The 25,756-nt window shown below is 38.9% G+C and overlaps 1 protein-coding gene across 5 annotated transcripts in view; it reads left to right on the top strand.

Moving 5' to 3' along the window:
* Nucleotides 1-25,756, top strand: part of FMN1 (formin 1) — a 441,751-nt gene that overhangs the window by 128,578 nt on the left and 287,417 nt on the right. The window lies entirely within an intron of this gene.

The following is a 25,756-nucleotide window of genomic DNA, read 5'->3' as shown; positions in this document are numbered from 1 at the left end:
AAAAAAAAAAAAATTGGAAATAATAAGGATCTAGGTATCATAGAATAATCAAATCATAGAGGTAACATGGGGTTAAACTTTTACCTCAAACTTGAAAGAATTTTCTAGACCCAATTAGGCTACTTTTTTTTTTTTCTCATTTTGCTTTATGGAGAATAAATACACTTAGCTATACTTATTTTGTCTTTGGATAATTCTGTATACTATTACTGTATCAACCAGGGTCTTGTCAGGGATCAAGTGAGGATGATTTGATTGACAGTTTGTTGGAGATGGTTTACAAAGGTGTGGATGGGGTTTGGGAAAAGCAGTGAAAGACAGGAGCAGCTCTCTGGGGCTAGTAATCATGGGAGGTGTTTACAGCCCTACACCTGCAGAGGCAGGGCCGGGTGAAGCTGCGAGAAAACCCAGAATGTCAGAGGGAGGCTGAGTGGTGTGAAGGGGGCTGCCCATCGGGAGCTGTGGCCTTCAGTGGAGGGATGCAGCCAGTCCATGGTGACCTGCTTGTGGGAGGGAGCTGGGGGAATAAATGCTCTGACTTTCTCCTCTGCTCTCTGATCTCCTGCCATCTCTCCTCTTGGCCAAATCCAAAGAGAAGTCAGAGAACTGGGATCTACTTTAGGCCAGACAGCAGAGCCCAGAAAAAGAGCCAGAAGGGACCAGAGTAGATCTGGGAGGCCAATGAAAGATGCCCAGCACAGTTACACTGCTGGCTGACTCCGGGTGAAGGAAGGTTCTGCAGCCCGACAGTCTGTGGGAAGAATTGGCACACACGTGCCACATCATACCTGACCACAGAGGGCGTGAAGAAAAGCTCTTGCCTTGTATCCCGTGGGAGGGCGTGTTTTCTTCCCCAGTCAGTTCACAGAAGAAGACAGTGGCTATTACTCAGGGCCTTGCCCTGTGCACACCCACTTCACCTTAGTGTAGAGGCTTTGTTTACTGATCTCAGAAAAGCTTCCACAGGCTTTCAGTGGTTCCCCAATATTACAAAATAAAATAAGTTTGGAAATATCTAGAAATATCACAGAGTAAAACAGAATCTCTAAATTGTGTTTCATAGAGATATCATTTCCACTATTTTGAATTGTGATAGTCCTATGTGAATTTAATACTTCAAATTTTTTTTAATCACACTGTAGAGACTGCTTTTTATACTTGAAGATGTGACTATCTTTGATTTCTGCATTGAACAATGATTAATTTGTAGATTTCATTTTTTGAAATGTATGATGATGAAAATAACATTATAAATATTTTTGTTTATCAGTGTTTTCTTTATTTAGATACATTGCTTGTGCAATGGCTAAATAAAAGTATATATGCCTTTTTCAAGTTTTTATGCATGTTAATTGCCAAACAATTTTCTTATCTAAAGGTGTTCAGTATGAAATCAATACTTTTAAAACACTGAAATTATTTTTCCCTCTTATTTGCTTTCTATTTTACTTGTATTTTCTGGTGTATAGAAATTTTAAGTGTTTATATAATCAAATCGACCCTCATTTTATTGTATGTCTTTTCTTTTGGCTTAAGAGGACTTCCCCTACTCAGATATCAGCTTTATGTTTAAATTTCTTAAGTGATTTCTTTCTACCTCTTATTTGCTTCTCTTCTTTTTGTCCATTTCATGTTGAAAACTTAATTCAGGGCCTAGCCTGCAGTAGAGGGCTATGGCAGCTTCTGGTTTTGTAAGTAGCTAACTGTACAGCAGGCTTCTGGAGTAATTATTCCTCCCCAGGATAAGTTTAGGACAGTCCTGAGCTTTCTGTTCTCTTTGTGTTTGTATTTTGTACCAGTATCTTCATTATTGTACCATTATAATACATCTCAAAATATGTTCAAGTTCTCAGGTATACTTCCAAAAATTTTTTTGTTTCTTTTTTTTTTTCTTCCAGAAAAGTTTAGCTTACTTAGTCTTGTTTTGAAAGAATCCCTTTGGGACTTCTATTGGAATTGCATTATTTATAAATTAATGAGAAGGTGGGAATGAGAATTGAGATCTTTAAAATGCTTAGTATTTCTTACCAGGAACATATCTTACAAACCTATTCAAGTTTTCTTTTCTGACTTAATAAACTAAATACATGGATACATAGGGGTATATCTTGTATTTTTCCTAAATGTATTCCCAGGCATATTATTTTTTTGGAAAAAAAAATAACATGATATGAAATTGTACCTTGTGATTACTTTTCCTTAAAGTCAAATGCATTCCTTCGGATCTAGTGAGTCACACACACTGGATACTTAAATTTTCCTCCTAAGGTCAGGGCTGGCCTGAGTGAAGGGCACATTTGGACCATCTGATCTCAAGGGTACTGTTCCTTAGTTTTACTCTGGTTGGTGATTCTTAGTGTTCTGAGACTCCTTTAAAAACTTAATGATGATAGAAAAATATGGAAGAAGACATTGCAGTTAATTTTGCATCTACAGTATTTCAGACCCTCCTCCTCACCCCACAACCATCTGTGGACATCCTCCACCAACTCCTGCCACCTCCCCAGGTTTAGCTGAAGAACCTTTGCTGCAAATGCTCAGCCTAGAGCAAGGCTTCCTTTCCTCTTTCTCTCTATCTTGTGTTATAACTAATGACCTGAAACATTTCTTTGTTATTTAAATATTAGGATATTTAAAAAGTATACCATCATACTGTGTAGCTCAGCATCCGAAGAGGAAATGAAGCTAATGTGTGTGAGATTAAAATGGTATCATTTGGGAAACTGGCAGTCTCTTAATTACCCAAGGAAAAAAAAAAAATGGAGGCAAAAAGGACGAATAAGGAAAACCCTCATGTTTTCCCAAGACAAAATGAACTGTATGTCTTTAGTTTCTTGTTCAGCGTGCATCTGGAACTGCCCTTCTCTCTCCTGGCTGTACCTCAGAGCTGGCCTGGGACTGGGGGCCGGCACAAGGACCATCATACTCAAGGAACACTGTGGCTTTTGTTGTAAATAAACCTAACAGCAGGCATCAGGGTTCCTGTGAGTGTGCAAGCTGTCAGTGTGTATGGCATCTCTTTGGGCTCATTCACACCACCCAGAACATTGGAGTAGCTCAGGAGCGTCCCTGCCTGGAGTAATTTAGGTAACCCATTCCTCAACTTGATAATAAAGATCCGCCTACTTTCTGGCTTGTTTCTAATTTAGGTTCCCTTGGTTATAAAGTGATAGAGCTGTTTGCCACCCTTCCTGGTGAGTCAGACATTCTTGTCTCCACCAGCCAGGGAGAGCTATAAATATCTTGGAATATTTCATTGGCCTCTAGTACTTTTAAAAACTTCATTCATAGCTGACAAGCTACGTTAGGCATGAATGGATTTTCTTTTAATGTCATATGTCCATTCAGGTTTCCCTAAGTGTCTTCTTTCATGGTCTAGGCAATAGGTTAATTCATTGTATATTTCACAGAACTTTGTGACATGTTACCATCCCTTGAATGGAGTTAGGGTGATGGTCCAGAAATTGGAAGCTGTATACACAGCCCAGGAAAACTTTGCATCTTATACTGAGAAACCAGAGGTGACATTAAGTGTTACAGACTTCTACTTACTATGTATCTGGGAGCTGTGGGGGAGGGAGACTGACATCCTGGACACAAATGGGGACTAAGAATTGATATTAAGCAGAGGGAATTCCAAAATGTGGACCAGGAATCATATGTTGTGTCCTAGGAAATATTAGTAAAGGTCTTTAGCTCAGAGGACTAAAAGCAAGAGATTACAGAATCTGAAACTTTAGAATATTTAAAATTTAGAGCTACAAGCATCTCAGAAATTGTGTGATTCACCCCGTTAGTTTTACAAATGAGAGCCAGAGAGGTTATGACTTACTGAAAGATACATGCAATTAATAAGAGAGCTGAAATGACAGCAGAAGGAGCAGAACCGCAGCTTCACGTCCGGGATGGGGGTGGGGGAATGCGTTGGAGAGTGAGTGATGTTTTGTTTTTTTTTTCCCTGCTAACATACAACAATTAAAGCCCCAGGAAGAAAAGCACATGGGAACAGGAGCATTTAAGAATTATGCTGATTATTAAAAGAACAAAGTATTATGGCACTGGAGTGAGTCCATCTGAATAATAAAGGAGAGATATGGGTACCATGCCAGCTCACCAGACACATCCACAGAAATTAACTGGGTCATTTCATGCTGCTTTTTGACTCATAAAAATTGTCAACAGCAATTTTAATGGTATCTTTAATACAATCTAGTCTCATTTAAGCAATGTAAAGCAAATAAAAATGCTTCTGTTTGGTGGATTCTTGCAAAGTTCAGGTGGGGCTCAGGGCTGGTCTCAGTTTGTATGCTGAAATGCAGGGTGCACGTTATTTGATTTTAGGAGGTACAGGAACAAATGTTTTTATTTTAATGGTTGTGTATTTCAGTAGTCTTATGATATTTTAGAGAAAATAAAACAAGCACTAAAATCCACTTTAAAGCTTCTTTTGGGGGAGATGAGGCTGAAGTTTGATATGCTATATCCTGTGCCACATTTTCACAAATACCTCCTTTCACTATTTTTTTTTACTGAAAATTTCTATCCAGGCGACCTCATTTTTCTTCTCTTCTTCAAATCTATTGCCAGCTGCCCAGTGCTTGTTCTCTGGATCCTCCACCAAGCACCACTCTACCATTCCAACCTCTGTACCCTCCCTCCTATCACTCCCCCCACAACACACATCTTTCACTTGCAACACATTGAATTCTTCCCCTCTGGTCCACCTTTACTGTTCTGGGATCACTCACCAGCTCAGCCAAGAAAGGGCACTCACTCATTCAGATCCCTCTTCCTAGAAACAGCAATTGGGACATGGTGAATGTTTTTCTTTTTGATAGAACAAATGACTTTATTTCTGACTAGTAACTAAAGCAAAGGTCCCATGGCTAAACTCTTGAGCACTCTTCCCCAGAGGAAGGCATGAGAATGTAAGATGGGAAAAGTAGAAGATGATCTCAGAGAGAAAGAAATTGAACCAGGGAAATCTTAAGGATGTGCTTACGTTTGGTATTTCCTTTACTTTGGGTTTCATGGATTTGAGCATCAAATAGAGTTGAGTTTGAAGCTTGGCTCTTCCATGTACTAACTGTTTAAAAAGAGCAATGATGATAATTTAAAATAATTATTGTAAAGATAAAATGAGATAATATATGAAGTTAATGGCATAACAACTAGCTTATTAGGTTATTTATTTTTTGACCACACCAAGCAGCTTGCAGGGTCTTAGATCCCCAACCAGGGATTGTATCTGGATCCATGGCATGAAAGCATGGAGTCCTAACCACTGGATTGCCAGGGTGTGTGTGTGTGTGTGTGTGTGTGTGTGTGTACGTGCGTGTATGCTCAGTTGTGTCTGACTCATTGAGACCCCATAGACTGTAGGCAGCCAGGCTTCTGTGTCCATGGAATTTTACAGGAAAGAATACTGGAGCGGGTTGCCATTCCTACTCCAGGGGATCTTCCCGACCCAGGGATCGAACCTGCATCTCTTGCATTTCCTGCATTTGTTGGCGGATTCTTTACCATTGTGCCACCTGGGAAACCTTGATTGTCAAGGAATTCCCACAATCAGCTTTCTAAAAAAAACAGTTTATGTTGAAGTGTAGCATACATGTGGAAAATTGCTCATATTACAAGTGCTGATGAAAAAATCACTCAACCTCAGAAAGAAATGGAAATTTTTATTTGAGCCAAATTAAAACTTAAAACCTGGGAATAGACTTTCAGAAATCTCCAAGAACTGTTCTGTCCATTAGAGAGAGTAGTGGATCTTGAGTCATGACCACCTTACAAGATTAAGGAAGGGTGTTCCTAAGGAGTAATCTTGTTGATGCTCCGAGAATGTTGTTTTATATGGTTGAGTAGTTCTTTCTTCTGATGGAAAGGTTTGGTCAGTGTATAATGCGGATACACAATATAGAATAGAGGGGAGAGAGGAAGCCAAAGTCCAAAGAAAAAATGTAATTTGTAAATTTTCCTTGAGTTGCTTTAGAATACAAATTTTTATTTCATCACAAATAATATAATAGCTTCTAGAATTATAACAAAGTGAACATAACCACCATGCAAATCAAGAAATAGTCCATTGCCTACAACCCTGAGGCCCCTATCTTGCCCCCTTCCTATCACAGCTACCTTTTTCCTCCAAAGAAACCACAATTCTGACTTCTAACACTATAGATTAGTTTCAGTGCTTTTGAACCTAAATGGATTCATTTTGTGTCTGACTTCTTTCCTTCAACATTAAGCTTGTGAGAACCAAACATGTAATCATAGGTACCTGTAATCCATTTGTTTTCATCGTTCTATACTACTTCACTGTATGAATGTATTGTGATGTGTTTGTTCATCCATGATGGACCTTCATGTTGTCCTCAGTTTGCGGCTGTTACGAGTATATTGCTGTTCATTTTCTTGTATGTGTCTTTTGGCACACAAAGGAACACATTTCTCCTTGGTGTATACCGGGGAGTGGAATTGCTGGTCGTAGGATATGTCTGTATTCAGTGTCAGTTGTTCAGTTGCTGAGTTGCGTCTGACTCTGCGACCCCATGGACTGCAGCATGCCAGGCCTCCCTGTCCTTCACTATTTCCCAGAGTTTGCTCAAACTCATGTCCCTTCTGTTGATGATGCCATCCAACCATCTCATCCTCTGTTGCCCCCTTCTCCTCCTGCTCTCAATCTTTCCCAGCATCACCATCTTTTGCAATGAGTTGGCTCCTCGCATGAGGTGGTGAAAGTCCTGGGGCTTCAGCTTCCGCATCAGTTCTTCCAGTGAATGCTTGGAGTTGATTTCCATTAGGATCAACTGGTTTGATCTCATTGCTGTCCAGAGTTGCCTGCAGCACCACAATTCAAAAACATTGATTCTTCAGTGTCAGTCGATGATACCAAATACTCTTCCAAAATGATGGTATCAATTTGTATTCCCATCACCAAAACATCACAGTTCTGATTGTGCCACATCTTTGCCAACATTTGGTTTGGTTGATTTTTCTAATTCAAGCCAGTCTGTTGTTATCTGGTGTTTCCCAGTCAAGCACTTTTTCGTATGCTTATCGACCATTGGGTATACTGTTTTGTAAAGTGCCTGTTTGAATCATTTGTTCATTTTTAGTAAGTAGATTCTTTTTTATTATTTTACACAGAAGTTATTTTTGTTATTTTAACAGCCATTTGGTTAAATATGTTGGAAGTAATTTCTCTTACTCTCTGGATTAGCTTTTCATTATCTTAATGGTGCCTTTTGATTAACAGAATTTCTCACTTTTATTATAATCATTCTTGTCCTATCATTAGGGTATTTTAAACCTTCTTAAAATAATCCTTTCCGAACTCAGTCATGAAAATATTCTCTTATAAAGGTATTAATGTTCTTCATTTGTCTTTAGGCTTACAATACACTGGGCATTGCTTTTTATGTGTGCAAGTTGAGGTGGGGATCAAGTTTGTTTTTTCTATATCAAAATTATCTGGAATTATTTACTGAGAAACCTACCTTCTTCCCCTGGACACTGTATTCTGTTCCAGTATTCTCTAGATTTATCTAACCTTGTAACAGTGTAGCACTGTCTTAATGACAACTATAATAAATCATGATCTACTAGAGTGTATCCTTTAACCTTGGTTATTCTCAGCTCTTTGTATTTGCATATGCATTTTAAAATTACTTTCTTAATTTGGACATTATAGTTTTGATTGCATTGACATCTTTACAATACTGAGTTTTTAATTCCATATAGTATGTGTATCTTTTCTGTAAATACTTATTTGTATATTGTCTTTTCTGATTTCTCTGTTCAGTTTTCCTTGTGGAGGTTTTAGTTTCCCTTAAATCAATTCCTAAGTATTCTAAAATTTTGATGCAGTTGTGCACATTTTTAAAAATTCCATTTTATGACTTTTTGTCAGAATGTCTCTCTCAATAAAATAGTTACTGTAATTATTGAACTGTTTCCTTATTAACGAACCTTTTAACTGTTAGAATCTTTCACTGTTGCAAATAGTGCTTTAATGAAATTATTATACATCTATTTGTGCATACCAGTGAGTGTTTCAATAGGATAGAAGTGGAATTTTTAGAGTTCCTGCCCATCTTAAACGCTGATAGATACTACACAGCTGCCCTCTCAAAATATGGAACCCATTAATACTCAGCTAAAACAAGAATGTCCTTTACTCACATTTCACCAGTATTCATTTAGTTTATGCCAATCTAAGGTTAAAAATTGCATACCACTATTTTTAACTTGTATTTCTCCGATACTCGCATAGTTGGACGACTCTTCATTGTCTTTTGTGACTTGTTTGCCCTTTTGTAAATTGGGCCATTAGTCTCTATTCTTACTGATTTAAAAGGAGGTTTTTATATGTTAAGGGGATTAGTCCTTGATTTCCTTATATATACAGATGTAAATATATATATCACAATCCTAGTCTTTAGCTTTGCCATTTCTTTTACCTTTTGCTGTCATTCATTATATGGAAATTTTGTTGTAGTCATATCTTTTCAGGGAGTTGTTGTTTTTATTGTTGTTGGTCTTAAGGAAGCCTTTCCCAACCTAAACTTGAACAATATATGTATTTTAACTCATATGCATGTATATTTAGATTTTTATTCAGTCTGCAATTTATTTCTGTGTGTGGCATATGTAAAGATATGTTATAGGTGGCAGTGTGCTTAGCTTATAGGCTCTGTTTTTGATTTTGTTTTCATCTTAGTTCTAGTTTTTCAGTTGAGAGTCTTAGGGTTTTTTTTTTATAGACAAATGATGACAATTTGCATTTGTTGTAAAATAGATATAACATAAAATTTATTATCTTAACCATGAAAGTTTTTCGATCACTTACTCAAAACATTTATTAACACTCTGGATATGTAGCACATAATCGTTTACCTAAGGGTGAATAGATGTTAGCCATTTTAAGTAGAGTTCAGTAGTGTTAAGTATATTTATGTTGTGTAACAGATACCTAGAACTTTTTCATCTTCATACCTGAAATTGTACACATTAAGCAACTGTTTATTTCTCCTGTTTTCCCAAACTCCGGCTACCACTATCCTATTTTCTATTTCTATCAATTTGACTATTTCAGGTACCTCATATAAGTGGAATCATACAATATTTGTCTTTGTGTGACTGGTTTATTTCACTTTGCATAATATCCTCAAGATTCATCCCTTTGTTAAAATGTATCAGATTCTTCTCCATTTTTAAGGTTGAATAATATTCTACTGTATGGTCTGTACCACATTTTCTTTATCCGTCCATCTGTCAATAAACACTTGGGTTGCTTCTACTTTGAGCTATTGTGAATAATGCTGCTATCACCATAAATGTACAAATATTTCCTTGGGACCCTGCTTTGAATTCTTTTGAGTATATACTAGAGGTGGGATTGTTGGATCATATGGCAATTTTATCTTACTTTTTGAGGAGCCTCCATACTGTTTTTCATAGCTGCTAAATGTATATGATACATTGTTACTGTATTGTGCAAGTTCCAATTTACCTACCTCCTCAACACTTGTTACTTTCTGATTTTTTTATTTGTTTAGCAGTAGCCACCTCAATCAGTGTATTGTCTCATTGGGTTTTGATTTGAATTTCTCTAATTATTAGTACTGTTGAATGTCTTCTCATGTGCCTATTGGTCACTGGTATGCCTTCTATGGATGAATGTCTATTCAAATACTATTGCCCATTTTTAGTCAAATTTTTACCTAGAAAAAAAAACACAGATTGTTGCCTATCTCTTTCTACAGACTTTTTCTATTGACTAGAGCCTCCAAAACAAAGCTAGAAAAGTAGAAATTAGTAGACTTCCTCGTGCTATTCCTGATTTTATAGATTTCCATCTAATATTTTCCAGTTAAGCATTATGTTGGTTGGACATTTTTTGGTCAATAGCTTTTATCAAGTTAAGGAATGTTATTTATATATCTGGGCTTCTACATCTTGAAATCACAAAAAGTAGTTTGAGTTTAATATGTGAGGGATATATTTATTAAAATGACTGTGTGATTCATGTTATTAAAAAAAAAATCTGATTATCCAGTAATTACATTTTAGATTCATTAGTGTGGAGCCTTCTCTGCACTATCTCATCATGATGAAAGGCTGAATTTGATTTGCTGATTTTCTGGTCATTTAAAATAAAGAAAAGTCTTAGCCAAGTGTAATAAATTTTGTGAATTCAAGATAGGTAATCTCAAGGAAACTCTGGAGACATTCTTCATATTTTAAGTAGCAAAGTGTGCGGTGACTGCAATGGATTTGTTAAGATGGAAACAGGAACAAAATGGGTTTTAAGTCTGCCCCTTGTGTTTTTCTCTGATGATGTTTTTTCTTTAGTATTAATGTTCCTTCTTCAGTGGACTACCAATTGAGCTAAGAGGAAGTGAACTTTGGAAAGCAGCTCTGTTGTGTGTTGAGTTACATGGCATAGCTAGGACAACTCTTGGGGGGCTTCCCTTGCCTTAGTTGGAACACATGTTCTATCTTGTATTGTAATCTTAGAAGTTGCAGGTAAATGGCAGTGAAATCAGAGTTACTGTTGCTTCTAGATCATATCTAACTCTTATTTAGTAACATCTAGCATATTGTAAGTGTCTAGTTCATTATCAATTCCACTATTACAATTAATAGTATATGTGCATTTATTTAGCAAGTATTTACTGAGTGTCTATTATATACTGGTAAGTTTGATAGATGCTTGGAGTTCAAAGATGAATGAGGCAGGATCCTTTCACTCCAGCAACTCAGGGGTACTAGGTAGGTGATGGAAACTAACCTAGAGGAGAGAGAGGTTAAGTGTATACAAATAAGTTCAATAAAATAGTCTAATGCTCTTATTGAAGTGTGTCTAGCATATCACAGAACACAAAGGAGAGTATGGTCAATCCTATTTGGGGAAACTGGGACAGGCCTCTTAAGCAGACATGGAAGATAGTAGTCTAGATAAGTCATGGGGAAGCAAGGTAGACCGAAGAGTCAGAGGAAGGATGGAGCAGAGCTTGTTTGAAGAATAGTGGATAGTTTATTTTGACTGATAGGTAAGAAGTAAAGGGAATGATATGCAAGGATGTTATTTGCCTGTAAACTTGGAGAAGGCCAGGTCTTTATGGGAGAGAAAAATATGGTGTTACGCTGTGCTAAAGACCTCGGGCCGTAGATAGTGGGGAGAACTGTTGAAAGGTTTTAGGCAGGGGAGTAACAGAACCAAATGCAGATATTGTAGGACTACTTTAGAGATATTGAGGATGAGTATGGATCTGGGAAGGAGGTGAGTGGCTACTAGGGGAAGTAGGGAGACCAGTTTGGTGTGATCCTTGTAGTGACCCAGAAGATAGTTGATAGAGGCAATCAATGATTTCTACTTTCTTGTGAACACATACATTTAAAAAAATTGTTATTTTTGTATTCAGTGACATTGGAATCAAAGTTAATAAAAAAACATTTAGATATTCCTGGTTGCATTTTAGGTGATAGTTATACCTTTTGCTAAGCCAGGGCTACTAGAAGAATAAAATAATTTGAATTCATTGCCCGCCCAGCCTGGAATGAATGTGCAACTTAATAGCAGTATATATTTATCCTTATGGCTTCCCTGGTGGCTCAGTGGTAGAGAACCCACTGATTATGGATTATCCAATACATGGGTAAAATATGTGTTCAGCTCTAGGTCAATTTGCTTGAAACAGACATACAAAACCAGTTGTCTAAAACCAGTTTACCTGGATTAGTATTATCAACCACTTATTTCTATCTTCGGGGCTTCCCTGGTAGCTCAGCAGTAAAGAATGCCGGCAGCACAGGAGACTCAGGAGACATAGGCTGGATCCCTGGGTCAGGAAGATCCCCTGAAGAAGGAAATGGCAATCTACTCTAGTATTTGTGCGAGGAAAATCCCATGAGCAGAGGAGCCTGGCAGACTACAGTCTGTGGGGTCACAAAGAGTCAAACACGACTGAGCACATGCACACACACACACATTACTGTCTTCAACAGCAAATAATCATGTTTGCAACACTCCAGCACAATAACCTACTGCTGACCCACCAGGGACTTTCTGTGATGAGTGAGTTACTTTCTGAGGACATCAACTGCTCCTTCCTGGTCAGCAAAGTCAATACCTTACAATCAAACTGGGTAAACCATTTTCCTCTGCTTCTTTCTCTTCACATTCTACCCATCGTTCCCCCAGTTCCAGAAAACCTTTGACTATTCCACCCTCTCATGAGCGCCTCTGAATCCCTTGGTCACTAGGTACTACCTGTGATAGGTCTTCTGTTGTTGAATTTTTATTCAAATTATGCATCATTTAACATTTTATGTGTTCGTTTTGTGTCCCAATTTGTTTCTCAGTCTCTAGAGAGGCAGGAAGTAATCTGGGGAGCCTGTTAATTCAGATAATACCGATATCTGGAGTAGGGTCCATGAATCTGCCTTTTTCACACGATGCACAGGTATATAGTGCTAGATCAGTAGTCTTCTAATGGGAGGATGCAGAAGGACCCTCTAAGGGGTGAGGGGGAGGCATGGATAATTTTGAGCAATTTACCTTCCATATCCTCAACTTTCATTAGCGTTTTCTTTTAAGTTTATGTATCTGTCTGTTTATTTTCGGCTGCCCTGGCCCTTTATTACTGCTCAGGCCTCTGTAGTTGCAGTGAGCGGGGTCCACTCTCCAGCTGTGGTGTGTGGGCTTCTCATTGCAGTGGCCTCTCTTGTTGCAGAGCTCAGGCTCAAGGCCTCCGTGGTTGTGGCTCCCGGACTCCACAAAGTATAGGCTTAATAGTTGTGGTACACAGACTTAGTTTTTCCGTGGCATGTGGGATCCTCCCTGATCAGGGATTGAACTTGAGGCTCCTGCATTGGCAGGTGGATTCTCTACTACTGAGCCACCAGGGAAGCCCTTCTTAAGTTAGTACTTTCTTAATTTAAATGGACCTCTAACCAGTTTATAAAGGGAAAGTATTTAACCTATTCCAAATTTTGCTCTACCTGCTCAGGTGTAAAAACCACCAGGGTGTCAAAGGATAATTCCAAGTAATGGTATCCATGAAGCCTTCTTTACTAGAGCACCAAAAGTTTCATCCTATCCATTCCAATAAGAGTTATATTTCCAAATAAATTTTATTGTTTAATAATGATCACATTTCAATATGTTTTCATAGGTTAGATACTAAAAAGTTTTTGATAACTTAGCCCAGAAGTAAACCTAAAACTGGACTTCCCAGATGGCTCAGTGGTAAAGAATCTGCCTGCCAATGCAGGAGACACTGGTTTGGTCCCTGGGTTGAGAAAATCCCCTGGAAAAGGAAATGGCAACCCCACTCCAGTATTCTTGCCTGGAAAATCCCATGGACAGAAGAACCTGGCAGGACTACAGTCAGACACGAGTTAGTGACTAAACAACAACAACAAAACCTAAAACTGATTGTGATCAGAGGAAAGTTTTAAAAATCATTTTTGTATTTGTATTCCTTGAAAATTATAAGAGGGTGAATGATAGTCTTTCAAGTATAAAAAAGCTATTACTTTTTTTTTTGGAGGGGGGTTCCTTTTTTATTAGAGGATATTTATTACTGAATTCTGTTAAAAGTAACTGAAATGTTTAAAAGGAAGAAAGAGCCAGGTAAAATTTCTGAATGTTAAAGCCATTTGTTCACAGCCTTTTAAAACAGATAATGCTGAGTGGCAAATTATGGTATTATTAGATTCCATTAACTACATTTAAAAAATTAGTAGCTTTACTTTTCAGATCAGTATTTATAAATTGTCCTGTTTAAACTTACAGTGACAAGTTTCAAATGTCAGTGTAGAATGTGTGAGTTTATTTTTTTAGAGAAATTGTAGTGGGTGCATGAGCAAGAGTTTCAAGGGGACTTTTCTAGTTTGTACTTTGAGAAACGCTGCCTCAGAAGCCCTGGTGACCATGTTAAAAATGTAGCTCACTGGGTCTGATCCAGGAATGATCGTGTGTGTGATAATAGCTGACATTTATTTAGTTCTGTGTGCCAAAGCAAGTGAAAGCGGCAGGTTCACTTCTACAAAACGTGTCGATTCTATTTGCCTTTCCTGAGGGCATGGCAGAGCTCTGTTCCCTGTGGCTTACTGCATGGTTCTCGGTGGCTATAACCAGAGCCTAAGGTTACAGAGGACACAGCCAATTCCCTCAAGTGTGAGCCTGCTCAGAGAACTTGCTCGCCTCCCTTCCCACTCCTGCACTTGTGGAGTCAGCCCATCTTTAGACAGTCTCAGAGCAGAAGCATCTGGACTCCCTCCCCAACCTCCTCACACCTGTCCCCTTCTCACCCAAACTCAGATCAGCTGTAGGGTGTTTGAAGAAGAGTGGGATGGCCAATGTCACTGCCAGGAACAAACAGATTCTGTCCTTTTGTGCTGTACCTGGAGGAGCTTCCCGCTTCTGCGTCAGGTATGAGCTGAGCTTCCAGCACTCTGAGCCAGACCTCTGGGGGATCAGCGAGATGGGAGTGTGGTCTCTGTCTTGCTCTGTTCCTTTTCTTTCTTTAAAGTGGGTCACTGCCTTTATTTATTTGTCTGTTTTATTAATTTTTTGAAGTATAGTTGATTTAAAATACTGTTAGTTTCAGATATACAGCAGTTATTCAGTTATATACATACATACATGATTTATATATATTTGTATATTTATTACCTTTCATATTATTTCCCATTACAGGTTATTACAAAATACTGAATATAGTTTCTTGTGCTATATAGTAGATCACTGTTGTTTATATGTTTTGTCTATAGTAATTGTTGTTGTTCAGTTATGTCTGACTCTTTGCAACCCCACGGACTGCAGCATGCCAGGCTTCTCTGTTCTTCACTGTCTCCCAGACTTTGCCGAAACTCATGTCCATTGAGTTGGTGATGCCATTCAACCATCTCATTCTCTGTCACCCCTTTCTCCTCCTGCCCTCAATCTTTCCCGGCTTCAGGGTCTTTTCCAATGAATCAGTTCTTTACATCAGGTGGCCAAAGTATTGGAGCTTCATCTTCAGCATCAGTCCTTGCGATGAATATTCAGGACTGATTTCCTTTAAGATTGACTGATTTGATCTCCTTGCTGTCCAAGGGACTCTCAAGAGTCCTCTCCATCACCACAATTTGAAAGCATTGATTCTTTGGTGCTTAGCTTTCTTTTTTGTCCAACTCTCACATCCATCCATGACTACTGGAAAATCCATAGCTTTGACTATACCGACCTTTGTAGACAAAGTGATGTTTCTGCTTTTTAATATGCTGTCTAGGTTTGTCATAGTTTTTCTTCCAAGGAGCAAGCATCTTTTTAATTTCATGGCTATAGTCACCACCTACAGTGGTTTTGGAGTCCAAGAAAATAAAGTCTGTCACTGTTTCCACTTTTTCCTCATGTATTTGCCATGAAGTGATGGGACCAGAGGCCATGATCTTAGTTTTTGGAGTGTTGAACTTCATTATTTGTAGATGTTTTGATGATGTTCATTCTCAATGGTATGAGGTAGTTTTGAGCTTTGATCTCATTGTAGTTTTTATCTTGTCACATGCCTGTTAACCATCTCTATGTCTTCTTGGAGAAATGTCTATTTGGGTGTTCTCCCATTTTTTTGAAGGGATTGCTTATTTTTATGGAGCTGTATGACATGTTTGTATATTTTGGAACTTAATTGTCAGTTGCATTGCTTGCAGATATTTTCTCCCATTCCATAGGTTGTCTTTTCATTTTGTTTATGGCTTCCTTTGCTATCCGAAAGCTTTTAATTAAGTCTCATTTGTTTATTTCCATTACTCTAGGAGACAGTTCCAAAAATATATTGCTGCCATTTATGTTTTGCCTATGTTTTTCTCTAGGAATTTTATAGTATCCAGTCTTATATTTAGAATGTTAATCCATTTTGATTTTTATTTTTGTGTACAGTGTTCGGGAATGTTCTAATTTTATTCTTTTATATGTAACTGTCCAGTTTTCTCAGCACCACTAATTGAAGAGACTGTCTATTCTCTATTGTATATTCTTGCCTCCTTTGTCTTAGACTCGTTACAATAAGTGTGTGAGTTTATTTCTGGGTTTTCTATCCTGTTATATTGATCTGTTTGTCAGTTTTTGTGCCAGTGTCATATTGTTTTGATTATTATAACTTTGTACTATAGTCTGAAGCCAGGGCAAGTGATTCCTCCAGTTCTGTTCTTTCTCAAGATTGTTTTGGCTATTCAGGATTCTTAATTTTAATAAGGATCAGAAATAAGTCAGTTGCTACAAAATTCAAAGTCATTTTTAAAATTAGTTGTGAATGGTTACAACCCTGATAAGATATATAGAACAAAGAATAGAAGGAGTACAACAAAATGCTAACAGTGGTGTCTCAGAGGAGTGGATTTACCTGTTTTCTAAATTATAATTCTTAAATATAAGTATGCTTATATTGCTTTTACAATTTAGAAATCTGTTCTAAATTATCCTTTCTAAGAGGTGGGATATAAGACACTCATAAGTGGCACAAATGAATACTCTATCACTTGTTCTCCAAGAGAATATTTCCATTTTTCAGTGATAACAACTAATAATGAATCTGTTTTACATCTGCCAAGCCCTACGGAAATGAACTAAATATTACATGCAGAGTAGATAACTATAATCCATAGTATAATGCTATGAGGTAGATCATTATTCATAGTTTATTAAAGAGGGTACTGAACTTTAGAAAAAGGTATGTACTTTTCTTGGGCTTTGCATAGCTAGTAAAGAGAGAAGCTAGTATTTAAACTTTGGTAGCTGGTTCCAAGACTACTGTTTTGCATCATTAAATTGACAGACATGTCAGCTCACACCAGCTGACACCATGCTCCATCCTTTCTGAGTAAATATAGGAACATTTCTAGGAACTGAAATGAGAGCTCAGTTTGAAATGAATGGAAAAAAATATTGGATATGGCATGATGATGAATGGATAAAATCCTGTAATGTGTTCTGACAAGAAATTGTGTATAGAGGAGGTAATTCACATAATAAACATTCAACGTTAATTTTAGTTGCAATGCAACATTTATTTAAATGATATTGCCTGAATACCTTCTACATGCCGGGACTTGTTTGAGGCATTGAAATACATCAGTGAATCAAGAAGGAAAAAGTTCAGCCTTCTAGAAGCTTGCTTCTAAGGGAACAGGGGGGCATGTTAGTGGTGAATACAGATAGTGAAGACATAAAATAGGTAGATTGTATATTAGATGGTGATAAATGCTATGGAAAAGAAAAGTTGGAGAAGAGGCACTGGGATTGTGGTGGAAGACTTGATTACCATTTTAAATAGTATGGTCTGGATAGAACTCCTTAAGACTGTGACATTTGAGCAAAGAAATAAGAAAAGAGAAAAGAAATTGAGCAAAGAAATAAAAGAAGTAAGGGGCTGCAGGGGAAAGGAACCGCCAGTGCAAAGTCTCTGAGTGCAGAATGGGTGTAGTGTGGGCTGTGGAGCTGCCCCTGTTAGCCAGAAATGGAAATTCAAGAGAAATGTAGTCAGAGGCTCTTAACCTGGGGTCTGAGGACCTCTAAGGAGTTCAAGGATAAAATTCAGGGGGTCTGTTAATTTGGATGGGAAAACATTCCATCCAGTTTTTTTCATAATAACATAATAACTGGAAGTTTAATATTTTTCATCAGGTCCCAATCCTAGGTAACAGACCTGATGACCTTGTCAGCAATGGAAGTCACAGATATTATCACATCCCATGATGGTTGTTGTATACCTCTTAAAACATGGTTATTTTCATCACCACATCACATCAAAGTTCCGTTAGTCATTAGACCTGCCACTGGATCCTATTATTTAATGTATTAATAAAGGAGTACATGTATTATTATTATATACCACAATTAAAATAACACTGAGTTGGTTTCCTCTGTAATCTATGGTATTTCATTTTATACATCTAAATATAGTCTTCGGAGAAAGGCTATGCCTTCCTCCAGGGCATTTTCCTGACTCAGGGACTGAACCCTTGCCTCTTATGTCTCCTGTGTTGGCAGATGGGTTCTTGACCACTAGTGCCACCTGGGAAGCCTAAAGGGATCAGTAGGCATTGCCACTGCCAGAGAGGCCTGTGGCACAGAAGGAATGGAGGAATCGCTGACGAAGAGCTTTGCAGGCCAGTGTGAAATCTTGTTTGAGGTCGGCCTCTTTGTTGAGAGTGAAATAGGGAGCTGTGAGGGAATTTTGAGCAGAGACTTGACATGATTTTCTTTGTGTCTAGAAAAGCCCATTCTGGCTGCTGTGTTTAATTAGGGACAAGGGGGCGGGGAAGGAGGGTGGGGGCCCAGCAGACCCAGGTTGCAGTTATCAGATTGTTATGTTATCATAGCATCATATGCAATGCAGGAGACCCTGGTTTGATTCCTGGGTCGGAAAGATCCCCTGGAGAAGGGATAGGCTACCGACTCCAGTATTTGTGGACTTTCCCTGATGGCTCAGCTGGTAAAGAATCTGCCTGCAATGCGGGAGACCTGGGTTCAATCCCTGGGTTGGGAAGATCTCCTGGAGAAGGGAAAGGCTACCCACTCTAGTATTCTGGCCTGGAGAATTCCATGGACTGTATAGTCCATGGGGTCACAAAGAGTCGGACATGGCTGAGCAACTTTCACTTTCATGGTGATCTAGGCAAGAGATTGTACTTGCTTAGGGCACAGTGGCATGGCCTATGGTGGTAGAAAAGGAGGAAGTGAAAAATAATCAGATTTTGAATTTGTTTTAAAGGCAGAACCATTGGGGTTTCTTGATTGGATATAGGGGAGAGTAGTCAGGGATGACCACAGAGTTTTTGACTTGAGCCATGGAAGGACAGAACTGCTGTTGACAGGAGAAGACTTGGTGGTAGGGGAAAGAGGAAGCATTATTTCTGAGATGTGAAACTTCAGGCATCAATTTGACATGCACACGGAATTGCTAGCAGGCATTTGGATGCTATATGAGTGTGGAGTTGGGGGTGAGGAGGGCTGCTGAGATGTGTATTGGGGAGTCATTTGCACATCTAAAAGTTGATATTTAAAACTCAGATTGGTGAGATGCTGAGTGGAGATAGAAAAGGGGAACCAGGAGGGCATGACCCTAGAGAACTCCAGTCGCAAGAGATTGAGGTGAAGAGGAAAAATCAACAAAGTAAACTGAGGATGAGTGCCCAGTGAGGTAGCCAGAAAACCAAGAGATCGTGGAATTCTGAATGCTGAGTCCAAAAAGGAGTATGAAGGAGTGGGGAAAGTGTGAAAAGGGTAGAGCAGAAAAAAATAAGGACCGAGAATTGACCATTGAATTTAGAAGCACAGAGGATCCTGGTGGAGGGGGCTTGGGCAGAAGTCTCATTCTGAGTGACTCTAAGAGAATGACAGTTGGAGACAATATGTGAGCAACTTTTTTGAGAAGTTTTGCAAAAGGAACTAAATCGGGGTAGTAGCTGGTGGGGCATGTGGGGTCAAAAGAAAGGTTTCATTTTGTTCTAACTAAGATGGGCGATGTAATAGTTCTTTTGTATGCCAGAGAGAAGGTTCTAGCAGAAAGGGGAAATTTGAGGTAGGAAGAAGGCAGCCTTCCTGGAATGGTATCTTTGAGAAATTGATTTGAATAGAGATCTTAGGTACCAGCAGAGGAACTGGCTTTGATAGGAATATGAAAAGTCATCTCTAGTAACTGATCCCAAGAGCAAAGCCTATGGGTATCAATGCTGGTAGGTAGAAAGATGTGGAGGTTCTTCCAGCAGTTTCAGTTTTGTCAGTGAAGTAGGAAGCAAAGTTATCAGTTTGGAATGAAAATGAAACTATTGAAAGGGAAAAAATTATTTTTTAATACTAGTAATAACAGCTGAAAATATGTGTTATACACCTATGCACCAGACAGTACTCTAAGTACTGTACAAATATTAACTCATCTCTTTAGCAACTTTGTAAGGTAGGAATCGTCATTATCCTTAGTTAAGGATGAGGAAACAGGCACAGCAGGTGAAATAACTTGACCCAGATGCCACTACTTGTGGGTGCCCAAGCTAGTATGCAAACCAGATATCCTAGGTCCAGAGTCTTCTCTCAGTATCTACAGTGAAACTGACCTTCTCAAAGATGGTACCCACTTTACTTCCTTAATCAGTGACCCTCAGTGTCCTACAAAATGAAATACTAGAATGTCACCCTCTTAAGATGAGAGAAAGTACGGCAAACCACTTAGCACAACGCCCGATTCACAGAAAACAATCAATTAATGTTCTAACAGCAGTTCATTTTTGTTGATAAAGGTGTTAACAGTTTATGATTCTGTTGATTGCTTTTTAGACAACATTAGGTGTCATGGTTTAAAAATGGTTTCCAACTAGAGGAACAGAAACAGTATCTTACGATTTATTAATGTTTATGTGATTACCAGCAAGGTTGAATGTTTGCTCCTACGCTTAGAGGACATGGAAACAGTGACTCTGACTTTGTATTTCTGTGACATCTGTTGCCACAGTAACTAAGGCAGTGAATCAGAGAGGGAGTGTGTGAATCCACGAGCCTGGCTGCCAGCTTGCTGGTTGAGTGAGCCAAAGGGGCTGGATGAGCTGGAAGCTGTAGAATCTGATGGCTGGATGCATCTTGGTGCTTATTCAGCTGTGGCTTCTCTATTAGGAGCAGCTGTGGATGTGGCTCCAGGAGTCTCCCTCACAAAATGAAGCACATGATGACAGTTGGAGGAAGAGTAAATATTACTAAAGATGAATGGGTATAGTAATGACCAAGTGGGAAAAAAAAACCTGTGGACGTGTGGGGATGAGTTCATGCTGACTAGTTGGTACCATGAGGGATGAATTTTAGGAAACCACTAATTGGAGTGGATCCTCTGCAGAGGACTGGGCCTGAGTCAGATCTCTTATGTGGGATGAGTCCTCCAAGGAAGTCCGTGTCTGCAGGCTGTGTCCTCAGCAGACCCTCCAGAATGCTGGCTCCTTCTGGTAGTGAGTGGAAAGCTTGGGTTGGTGTTATCATGATTGATTTTTGTCCTCATCAATGAATACGTATAGAGCTGGACTAGCATTCAGAGTATAGCCAGGCTTCCTGGGTTCAGATCCTGGCTATATTCCTTATCATCCCTGTGAACGTGGGCAAAGACTTCACCTCTCTGGGTCTCAGTTTCTCTCTAAAATGGGGGTGTGCTTGTGGGCATGCTAAGTGGCTTCAGCCTTGTCCGACTCTTTGCGACCCCATGGGCTGTAGCCCGCCAGGCTCCTCTGTCCATGGGATTCACCAGGCAAGAGTACTGGAGTGGGTTGTCATGCCCTCCTCCAGGGCATCTTCCCAACCCAGGGATCGAACTCACATCCCTTACACACCTGCATTGGCAGACAGGTTCTTTACCACTAGAGCCACCTGGAAAGCCCCAATATGGAGGCAATAATAACACGTCCCACATAAAATACATACAACTGTATGGAATTGAGTTAAAATATATTTCATCAAATGTCTGATGCACATTATCTGCATCTCAAATGACAGTGTTATAATTGGCATTTTGCAATCAAAATTGGCAGCATTTTTTTTCTCTCTTAGTGGTACATAAATAATGATTCATCTTGAAATCAATGGTGTCTTATGTTTGAAGAAATATTGTATATTATTAGTAGAGCATTAATTATGGCTTGCTAATAGAAAATGCTATGTAAGTGTTAACATTTATTTGGCTTTACAATCACAACCAGATCCTAATGACTCTGCTAAACACATAAGAATATATTCATTGCAAGCTCCTTATCCCTGTACTGTGAGAGCTCTGAAAGGCAAAACAAAAATCTAAGTAAGTTAGAATATCTACCCATAAAGAGTCATGTGATCTCCTGTTTCAGGACGTTATATGACTTTCAAGGTTACTTATGTCTTGACTGCCCAGATCACTCCCCCCAATACGTGGGTAACATATTCCAAATTCTGGCCACTCTGTTCTCCCCATGGTAGTCTCTTCCATTTCAGTCAGCTAATACTGGACGTCTGTATCCTAGCCCCACATTTACTCCTCAAGAGAGCTTTAATTTTGAGAAGATAAATTTTAATACCCCAGTTTCTGTCCACCACCTTCTTTCATTCCAGCTTTATGCCTCAGTTCCCCCCAGACCACAGATTCCTTCTCTTCCTTGGGGGCTTGATGCCAGACATCTTCCTGTATGTCTGTCAGCCTTTCCTGTCTTCCCTTCCTTCTTAGGACACTGAAATTCTTTCTTCAGTCAATTCTTGGTAATGTCCTTCGTTTCTTGACTGCGTCATCTTCTGTGGCAGCCTTCTGACGAAACCCCAGCCCTGGAGGGATCCAAACATCTGTTTCTTCTTACTTTGACCCAGGCTGTGGAAGCCTTTGGAGAAGATGATTCAGTGTCCAGGTTCTGCCCCTGAGACTCACAGCCCTACCCCATCCACCGCTTGAATAAGTGTTGCTAGACCGCTCTCCTGTGTCCACGGCAGCTGCTCTTTCCAGTATGTTCCACCACACGCTCAAAATTTCTGGTTCTTGCCTTTCAGCCTGAACATCTGACCTCATTTAAAAGTCATGGAGAGGCTTCAGAGTATGGTAGAAAATACTTGTTAGAAGTAGTCAGGAAATCTGAGCTCTGATCAACAGCCATGTGACTTTTCCCCCCCTCTTGTAGTTATAAAAAGTGTTTTCACCTGAGTATGGATCTGAGCTTCTGTTCTAGAGCAAATGAGTCATTTTATTTGGATATTAGTTTCTTCCTGTGTACCTTGAGGGAGAGGCTCTGGTCTAAGTGACTTCTGAAATTTTGTCTTTAAAATTCTGTGATTTTGTAAAAGAAGCAGACGCACAGATACAGAGGACAGACTAGTGGTTGACAGTGATGGGGAGGGGCAATCGAGGGGGGGTGTGTGTGCGTGTTAGTTGCTCAGTTGTATCCGACTCTTTGTGATCCCATGGGGGAGGTACAAACCCTTGAGTGTAAGATAGTCTCAGGGATGTATTGTACCACACAGGACATGTAGCCAGTGTTTTCTAACAAGTGTAAATTGAATGTAACCTTCAAACTTGTGTAAAAATTTTAAAAGAATCTGTGATTTTAAGATTTAAGTTTTGTGTGGTTTTCTGAACAATCTCTAATTTACAGGAAGAGATTATTTCTGATAATGTCATTTCTTTGGTAAAATGAGAAAATTCTCATTTGTCATAGAAACCTGGAAGGCATGTTGCCTTTTGTGATAGCAAGTTTATCCTTTTCCTATTTTATTTTTGAATTAGCAAAAATGATTTCCTGTGGTTTGGGCTATCATTTTATCAGTAGAAAGGAAGAGAAACTTGAGTATTTTGTTTTTCTGAAATAGAGTTAATCAAGACTTTGCCTTGAACCTCCGACTGGGGTTTCTGGGGAAGAAGGATGTATGTTTCCTGACCAGGTTTCACACTGAAGAGTGGGTTGGGTATATCAGCCAGCAGCACCTGAAGCTTTGCTGCAAGAATAAACTGCACATTTCTTAATATTTGCAAATGATGTAAGTGACGGGGTTAATATCTAAACTATGCAAACAGCTTATACAACTCAATATCAAAAAAACTAAAACCCAGTCAGACCTAAAGAGACATTTCTCCAAAGAAAACATGCAGATGGCCAACAGGCAAATGAAAAGATGCTCAGTATTGCTAATTATTAGAGAAATGCAAATCAAACCACAAGGAAGTGTTGGCCCTACACTGATCAGAATGGCCATCATCAAAAAGTCTACAAACAATAAATGCCAAAGAGGGCATGGAAAAAAGAGAACCTTCTTACAGTGCTGTTGGTGATGTAACTTGGTATAGCCACTATGGAGAACAGTATGGAGGTTCTTTAAAAAACTAAAAATAGAGCTACCATATGATCCAGCAATCCCACTTCTGGGCTTGTAACCAGAAAAGACAAAAACTCAAAAACTCGAAAAGATGCATGCGCTGCAGTGTTCACTGCAGCACTGTTTCCAATAACCAAGATATGGAGACGACCGAAGTGCCCACAACAGATGACTGATTGGTTTAAGAAGATACAGTATGTGTGTGTGCACGTATGTATGTACGTACATGCACATGCATGCCTACATACACACACATGATGGAATATTACTCAGCCATAAACAATAATGAGATGATGCCATTTGCAGCAATATGGATAGACCTAGAGAATATCATAATAAGTGAAATAAGACAAAGACTTATGTTATATGATATCACTTCTATGCAGAATCTAAAAAATAATACAGATAAATGTATATACACAACAAACAGATTTACAGACATGGAAAACAAACTTATGGTTACAAAAGGGGAAAGGGTGGGGGATAAATTAGGAGTATGGGATTAACAGATACAAACTACTATACATAAGCAACAAGGATTTACTGTATAGCACAAGAAACTATATTCAATATCCTGTAATAGCTTATAATGGAAAATAATCTGGATACATATGTGTGTGTATATATAATCTGAAAAAATATATGTATATACATGTATATGTGTGTGTATATGTATATAAAACTGAATCACTTATCTGTATACCTGAAACACATGCAATATTGTAAAACAACTAAATACTTCAGTTAGAAAGCTGCACGTTTTCTATCAGTTGAGCTGATATCCTTTACATGCTGCTCAGATAGTATACTTCTAGAATGATAATCTAGCGGGTTACATTGGGTTTACTAGTAAAGTGGAATTGACCAGAAGATCTTGCCATTTTTATTCCCGTCTGCAGTTCCTTGTATATCATCCTGCCATTTGAACGTTACTTTAGGATGCTAAAATTTCAGAGGAAGTACAGGAGGGCAGGGAAGAACCCAAGTCCTGTGCATTGGCTGTTTGCTCATCAGCTTGGATGGAGGAGAGCTTGGAGTTAGTAGCAGATGGAGATGCATGCTTTTTTACAATCTAGATACATGTGACACCTTATAGCGTCCCCCGACAACATTGTTTGAGGATAACCCTAACAGTAACCGTGGTTCTCAGCTTTGGCTGTCTATCAGAATCACCTGGAAAGCTGTTAAAAAATCCAATGCCTAATGTGCATCTCATACCAACAAAATCTATCTCTGGGCTGGAATTCCTGCTTCAGTAGTTTTTCAGCCTCCCTGGGTGATTCTAATATGTAGCCAAGGCTGAGAATCACTGAATAGAGGCTTTACAGGGAGGGATTAAATTGGTTAGCTGATGCAGAAGTTTGGCTTTCACAAGGGAGCTGGTTGTGTCTCCAGTTTGTCTTGGCTGATTTTTGACTGTAGTAACACTGGAGCAAGCTCAGAGGTGGGCAGCTGGGCACAACTGACTTTTCAGAAGTGTGTGTTTGAGGGGCCACTGTGTTGTGTGTGTTGAATCACTCTTTGTCTTCATATGCTCTTAACAATGGCCTTCCTCTCTCTCTCTACAAGAAGGGGAAGAGGGTGATGTGTGCATTTGTGTTCTCTGTTGCCTTCATTTCATGTCATTGTTTATTGAGTTCACTTTAAAAAGTAGATAACTGACTTCCTTGTAATTTTCAGTGAAAAATCATATGAAAAGATCAGATTACTTGGGGGAGAAAACAAAACTCAAACTGCCATTATAAAACTAAAGCAGCAAAATCCAGGAGATTTCAAAGAAAGTGAGCTCAAATGCAATGTCTAGAATCAGTGTTTCTAGGTAGCTAAAAGATTTCTACTGTAACTCCATCTCTGTGCACGCATAATCTCCGGTTTTTAGAAGTTCTTGACCTGTTGTGCGTA

Source organism: Dama dama, chromosome 12, assembly GCF_033118175.1.
Source record: "Dama dama isolate Ldn47 chromosome 12, ASM3311817v1, whole genome shotgun sequence".
NCBI classification, from domain to species: Eukaryota; Metazoa; Chordata; class Mammalia; order Artiodactyla; family Cervidae; genus Dama; species Dama dama.
The sequence above is the reverse complement of the archived record's forward strand: the minus strand, read 5'-3'. Positions and strand labels throughout refer to the sequence as shown.